The 7500-nt window shown below is 45.3% G+C and overlaps 2 non-coding genes across 2 annotated transcripts in view; both read right to left on the bottom strand.

Annotated features, from left to right (window-relative positions):
- LOC122062542 overlaps positions 1-441 on the bottom strand; it is a 3362-nt gene extending 2921 nt beyond the window's left edge. The window contains exon 1 of the ribosomal RNA XR_006135018.1: positions 1-441. This exon is cut by the window's left edge and continues 2921 nt beyond it. This is a non-coding gene — a ribosomal RNA (28S ribosomal RNA).
- Positions 442-631: 190 nt separating this feature from the next.
- On the bottom strand, positions 632-787 carry LOC122062538. The gene has a single exon (XR_006135014.1). It is a non-coding gene; the product is annotated as a 5.8S ribosomal RNA (ribosomal RNA).
- Between the last annotated feature and the right edge of the window lie 6713 nt (positions 788-7500).

A 7500-nucleotide genomic window follows, 5' to 3' on the forward strand; every position in this document is an offset into this window, starting at 1 on the left:
CGAGACGCATCACCAGCCCCCAGCCGCTTCCCTCCCGACAATTTCAAGCACTCTTTCACTCTCTTTTCAAAGTCCTTTTCATCTTTCCCTTACGTTACTTGTTCTCTATCGGTCTCTCACCCATATTTAGCCTTGGACGAAATTTACCGCCCAATTGGGGCTGCATTCCCAAACAACCCCCTTCCAAGGGACTTGGGTGCGACAGGGTCCGAACACGACGGGGCTCTCACCCTCTCTGGAACCCCCTACCAGGGGACTTGGGCCCGGTCCACCATTGAGGACGCTTCTACAGACTACAATTTGAACGACAAATCCGCCCGATTCTCAAGTTGGGCTCTTCCTGGTTCGCTCGCCGTTACAAAGGGAATCCTTGTAAGTTTCTTGTCCTCCGCTTATTGATATGCTTAAACTCAGCGGGAAGCCCCGTCTGACCTGGGGTCACAGTCAAAATGCCATCGAATGGCAATCGGGGTCACCAGAGTCCAATGGGAGCAGAACACGCACACGATGTCCGAACAATGGCAAAGTGGCTCGACCCACCACTCATCGTGACACTTTCCACACAAGGAGCCCTTGACTTCGCTCTGCACCACCACCACAAGGGGTAAAGGAGGTCAGGCAACATGACGCGTGATGCCTAGGCAGGCGTGCCCTCAGCCCGATGGCCTAGGGTGCAACTTGCATTCAAAGACTCGATGGTTCATGGGATTCTGTTATTCACACCATGTATCACATTTCTCTACATTCTTCATCGATGCAAGTGCCGAGATATCCGTTTTCGAGAGTCGTTAAGATAAAGATTCAGATCTAGGATGACCACACCACACCAAGGCGTAATGATGCCATGTCCTTTCCGTTGCGAGTTCCTTGGCGCCGACTATGCCGGTGGTTGTGTTTGGGTCAATTGCTATGAAGGATTGCAGGCCAACCTTTTACAAGGGTCAGGAAGGAAGGAGCTCACGCTCCCACGCCCTTTTTGATCGCACAACGCAACATGTTCACGGGTCTCGCTAGGTAGGTATCGACAATGATCCTTCAACAGGTTCACCTATGGAAACCTTTTTACGACTTGTCCTTCCTCTAAATGATAAGGTTCAGTGCACTTCTCGTGACGTCGATGGCGGCAAACCATCCACATCGCAATGATCCGAACACTTCACCAAACCATTCAATCGGTGGGAGTGATGGGCGGTGTGTACAAAGGGCAGGGATGTAGTCAACGCAAGCTGATGACTCGCGCTTACTAGGAATTCCTCGTTGAAGACCAACAATTGCAATGATCTATCCCTATCACGATGAAATTTTCAAAGATTACCCGGGCCCATCGGCCAAGGCTATAGACTCGTTGAATACATCAGTGTAGCGCGTGTGTGGCCATAAACATCTAAGGGCATCACAGACCTGTTATTGCCTCAAACTTTTGTGGCCTAAACGACCATAGTCCCTCTAAGAAGCTGGCCGTGGAGGGTCACCTCCACATAGCTAGTTAGTAGGATGAGGTCTCGTTTGTTAACGGAATTAACCAGACAAATCGCTCCACCAACTAAGAACGGCCATGCACCACCACTTATAGAATCAAGAAAGAGCTCACAGTCTATCAATCCTTACTATGTCTGGACTTGGTAAGTTTCCCCGTGTTGAGTCAAATTAAGCCACAGGCTCCACTCTTGGTGGTGCCCTTCCATCAATTCCTTTAAGTTTCAGCCTTGCTACCATACTCCCCCCGGAACTCAAAAACTTTGATTTCTCATAAGGTGCCGGCGGAGTCCTGAAAGCAACATCCGCCGATCCCTGGTCGGCATCGTTTATGGTTGAGACTAGGATGGTATCTGATCGTCTTCGAGCCCCCAACTTTCATTCTTGATTATTGAAAACATCCTTGGAAAATGCTTTCGTAGTGGTTCGTCTTTCATAAATCCAAGAATTTCACCTCTAACTATGATGTTATCCCATGCTAATGTATCCAAAGCGTAGGCTTTCTTTGAGCACTCTAATTTCTTCAAAGTAATGGCACTGAAGGCATGACCTAGCCAATTAAGGCCAGGAGCACATCACCGACAGAAGGGATGAGATGACCGGTACACACTGTGAGGTAGACCGATCGACCCATCCCAAAGTCCAACTATGAGCTTTTTAACTGCAACAACTTAAATATATGCTATTGGAGCTGGAATTACCGCAACTGCTGGCACCAGACTTGCCCTCCAATGGATCCTCGTTAAGGGATTTAGATTGTACTCATTCCAATTCCCAGACTCAAAGAGCCCGGTATTGTTATTTATTGTCACTACCTCCCCGTGTCAGGATTGGGTAATTTTCGCGCCTACTGCCTTCCTTGGATGTGGTAGCCATTTCTCAGGCTCCCTCTCCAGAATCAAACCCTAATTCTCCATCACCCGTCACCACGATAGTAGGCCACTATCCTACCATCGAAAGTTGATAGGGTGGAAATTTGAATGATGCGTCGTCGGCACAAAGGCCATGCGATCCGTCGAGTTATCATGAATCATCAGAGAAATGGGCAGAGCCCGCGTCAACCTTTTATCTAATAAATGCATCCCTTCCAAAAGTCGGGGTCCGGTGCACATATTAGCTCTAGAATTACTATGGTTATTCGAGTAGTAGATACCATCAGAAAAACTATAATTGATTTAATGAGCTACTCGCAATTTCAGAGTCTGAATTAGTTCATACTTACACATGCATGGCTTAATCTTTGAGACAAGCATATGACTACTGGCAGGATCAACCAGGTAACTTTCCTTCTCGATGCCAAAGACTGCATGAACCACATCCCCAATTGTGCATTGGGTGATGCTGCTCCATACATTAATGGCAGTCTATTGTTCTTGTGCAACTAGCGCAACCAAAGGATTCAAGAGGACACACACACACATCCACCTTGCCCCACAAAATGTCCCACATCCTAGAGCACAAACAGTGCATGTGCACCACTGACAGAAAGAAAGTGGACATATGCATCATATGCCAAGCCACCCCACACCAACCACAAGGGCAGGCAAGAGGGATGAAATGAGAGTGAAGAGCAGCATCTTTCTATCCAACTAGTTAAGCAACACAGGAACAATTTTCATGCTCTTGAAAAAGACACTTTTGGCCCATCGTGACCCATAGGGGTATCTGTGCATAGTGGTTCAATACACAAGCAAAGAGCCCACAACCACAAGAAAAACAATAGCCACTTATGTGCATTGCGTCCACTACCGACACAATCCACCACCAAACCTACTACAATGCAATAAGAATTTGGTAGAAAAAAAATCAATAGCCCCACTAAGCACGAAAATCTCAACAATCAACAGGGGTTGAGGGACTCGAGATCTATCTCCACCTACAATCTTGTAACCTACGTTCTCCAGAGACCCGCATTAATGTCGTATTATAACACTTGCGGCAGGAGCCATGCAAACACCTCCGCACCTAGGCACGAAGCCATGCAAACACCTCGGCACCTAGGTATGACTTAGAAACGCAATTTGCCAAATAGCAAAGGCCACAAGACCGAGTATGAGAAAGCTCTTGCAAGTAACAAACTCACGATAATGCAAATTTTTTAAATGAACAAGGGGACGGGGGAGGGGGGAGGGGGGAAGGGATGTGATTTGTCTCCACTTGCAAGCTTGCGACCTATGTTCATCAGAGACCCACGTTAATGCCGTATTATAACACTTTCGGCAAGTGGCATGCAAACACCTCCGCACCCAGGCGCGACTTAGAAACGTATTTCTCCAAATACCATAAGGCTACAAAACCTAGCATGAGAAAACTATTTCAAGCAACAAACCCACAAGAATGCAATTTTCTTTTTAAAAACAAAAGTGTGGGGGGGGGGAAGGGGGAGGGACTCGTGATCTATCTCCACCTACAAGCTTGCAAACCTATGTTCTCCAGAGACCCACGTTAATGTCGCATTATAACACTTGCAGCAGGAGGCATGCAAACACCTCCGCACCCAGGCGCGACTTAGAAACGCATTTCTCCAAATACCATAAAGGCCACAAAACCGAGTATGAGAAAACTCTTGCAAGCAACAAACCCACGAGAATGCAATTTTCTTTTTAAAAGAAAAAGTGGGGGGGGGGGGGGAGGGGGAGGGACTCGTGATCTGTCTCCACCTGCAAGCTTGCAAACCTATGTTCTCCAGAGACCCACGTTAATTTCGCATTATAACACTTGCGGCATGAGGCATACAAACACCTCCACACCTAGGCACGACTTAGAAATGCATTCTGTCAAATACCAAAGGCCACAAAACCGAGCATGACAAAACTGTTGCAAGCAACATACCAACGAGAATGGAAATTTTTTAAAAAGCAAGGAGGGGGGAGGGACCCATGATCTACCACCACCTGCAAGCTTGCAACCTATGTTCTCCAGAGACCCACGTTAATGTCGTATTATAACACCGGCCGCAAAAAGGCATGAAAGCACCTCCACACCTAGGCACGACTTAGCAATGCACTTCTCCAAATAGCATAGGCCATAAAACCGACCATGGAAAAACCCTTGCAAGCAACAAGCCCACGATAGTGCAATTTAAGGCAACACTTGGGGCATTCAAGAGCATGCACAGGCACACTTGGGTGCACACTTAGGCAACAGTTGTGGGCATGCTTAGGCACAGTTAGCAACACTTGGGCCATTCATTGTGCACATGTAGTCAACACTTGGGGTGTTGTGAGGCTATTCACTGTGTACACGTAGGCACACGTAGTCAACACTTGGGGGCATGCGTAGGCACACACTTGGGCCATTCAAGAGCACTTTGTCACTACTTTAGACCTTTCTAAGCAATTGCGCAGGCACTTAGCACTTCCATTAGCGCTAAGTCAGCCTAAATACCCTCCTTAAGGGACTAGAGAAGAGAAGAAGTGAACATAAGAGTGAGTTTGAGAACAATGAATTTGTATAGCACTAGAGAACTCTTGAGTACAAGGCTTGAGAACTCACTTGCTTGGTTGAACACTCTTGGTTGGTCCTTGGTGAGTGCCTTTGCCAAATGAGGCAACACCTACCCCAAGTTATAATGGATAGCTAAGATATTTACAAATGTCCTCCATCCAACGGTTGGGGAGGAAACTAGAAGCTTCCCACCTCCTTAGCGGAGCTCTAGAAATCTCACCCAGAATATCTCCTATGAATATCTTCTACAAATATCTACAATAAAATATCTATTGTTACTACACCTTTGTAGAAAACTCTAGAACTTGGACCTTACTTAGCGCAACGGCCTAAGTCCATGGGCTTGGTGAGCTAGGCCCGTGGGCCTATATTGGGTAGGTCATAACACTCTCCCCCACCTAAGTCGATGACTCCCTCATCGCAACCTCCTTATGGTACTTTTATTCACGAGTCATCTCAGCATGCCCGTTGTCTCCCATCTCGTCTCGCTCTCTGGTCGCCCCTTCCACTTTACTAAATACTCCACGTAAGGAGATAGATTGTGTCTCTAGATGATTTGATCAGCAACCAAATTAGCCTCCCTCTCGCAAGGAGTAACGCCTATTGGGGTTCTTCTTGTAGTCACATAACTTGAGCCTCCTACAACGTCGTCTGGTTGTCTCTGTTCTGTCGTTTGCATCTTCCTCTTTCTTGCCATGGATGGCTTGCTCCCAAATTCTCCTTGTCTTGCCCTCCTGTCCAAGGGCAGTAAGCACCTAGCCGCTGGATGGTGTTGGAGAACTCCTTTAGTCCTAAGGTTTATCTCGACCCCTCGAGCAACATTACATATGGGGCATTCTTTGGAGTTGATAGCCTTAGGATGCCCTTGGCCCGAGTTCCTTTGCCTCCTCCATCAAGGCAAGGTTGTGTGTGGCTCCTGTATCTACCTTTGCCTGTGTGGGATTCGCATTGATGCACACTTTTGCACACATCAACCCCTTTTGAGAGTTAAGGGCCTTGACCCCTATCTCAGCGCTGGTGGAACCACGCTGCATTGGGGACCCCATGCAAGGTGGCTCTTCCTCTTAGCCCTCTTCCTCTAATAGGGCACTAAGAGCTTTCCTCCTGGGGCAATCCCTAAACCAATGTAGCTCATCACATAGGAATCACTTATCTCTAGGCTTGAACCGTTTCCTCTTATCACGCTTGTGCCTTAGTGCCTCTCCTTTAGACATGTCATGAGCGGTAGTGGCTTCCCTCGCCGCTGTCCTCCTACTCTTCCCATACTTCTACTCTAATACGGGCTTTGATGAGCACCTTTATGTGTGAAATCTAGGGTAGTAAAACATACATTTTACATATTTAGAATGGAGCTACCTTGGGTTTTACTCTCTTTTTGTAGGTTTTATATTTTCAAGGCCTTAAGGATTATCGGACGCTATATCTTCAATTTTACACGTAAAGAGGTCCTATTTCTTTCCATGATTGCGAAGAGGACAAAATTCTAAGCAAGATGGACTTGTTAAATTAAAAGTACACATTCATTTGGTCATCCGTACAAATGATTATTCTTTTCAGGCCAGAAAAAGAATAATGGATCAGAACTGAACCGAGATGTAGAACGAGCCCGTTTGCAATTGTCTCAGAGGTACAAGGAATACTCCAAATGCCAACAAGGATCGATGGACCACATCCTTAAGTGATTGAAGATTTGTTTTTGGTAACAACAACTACCTAGTGTAGTTGGTGAGCTATGGTGTGCAAAATTCCCTTGCTCACCAAGAGCTCTCAAGTTCAAATCTCATGGTTGTTTTTTTAGAGAATTTGTTGAAGATTTCCTGCTTTTCATTCACTTAAAGCACTAAGGTCATGGAAGGGATTTCCACATCAAATTAGAAGCAAAGAAAATCGTAGAGAAGAGAAGAAAAAAAAGGAAAGAGAAAAAAAGGGGAGAAATAAAGATTGTCCAAATCTTCTCTCTCCTCCACATCATCACCCACCAAAAGATTGTCCAAATCACATAAAGCAAGAAGAAAATCGTTCCTTGGAGGGAGAAAAAGAAGAGAAATAAATTAGAAAAAAAAGGAAAGAAAATAAGCAAACAAATTATAAGAAATTTCTCAAAATTTATTTCTCTCTTCTCTCTCCTCCACCTTAGCACTTTTGGTCTCAAAAGATCTCACAACCAATTGTGGGTTTCTCTCTTTTTGGAAAGAGAAATTTGTTACCCTACCTCCCCATTCCCTATACATACAACTCATGTAAGAGGAGGGGAGATAATTCATTCTTCTTCTAGTTTTTTTTAGTTGCTCTCTCTTTCTCTTGCTCTCTCTTTAGTTTTAGTTCTTCTTTATCTTTTCTTCAATCACTTTTGTAATAGTTTTTTTTTTATTTCAATTAATGCAAGCACTCTTTTATTTTTATTTAGCCCTTTTATGTTTATGATTTATGCAATTGAGTTGTAATTTTTTTAAGTTATAGTTCTAGGCTTAGATCTAGGTGACAAGATCACGAGCCGTGGAGCAATTTTTTTTTTTTCAAGTTCAAGCATTGATTCAAGTAAGTAGGATCCTTCAGTAGTCTTCTCTCCCCCCTCTA

This window comes from Macadamia integrifolia, unplaced genomic scaffold (genome assembly GCF_013358625.1).
Source record: "Macadamia integrifolia cultivar HAES 741 unplaced genomic scaffold, SCU_Mint_v3 scaffold1071, whole genome shotgun sequence".
Lineage (NCBI taxonomy): Eukaryota > Viridiplantae > Streptophyta > Magnoliopsida > Proteales > Proteaceae > Macadamia > Macadamia integrifolia.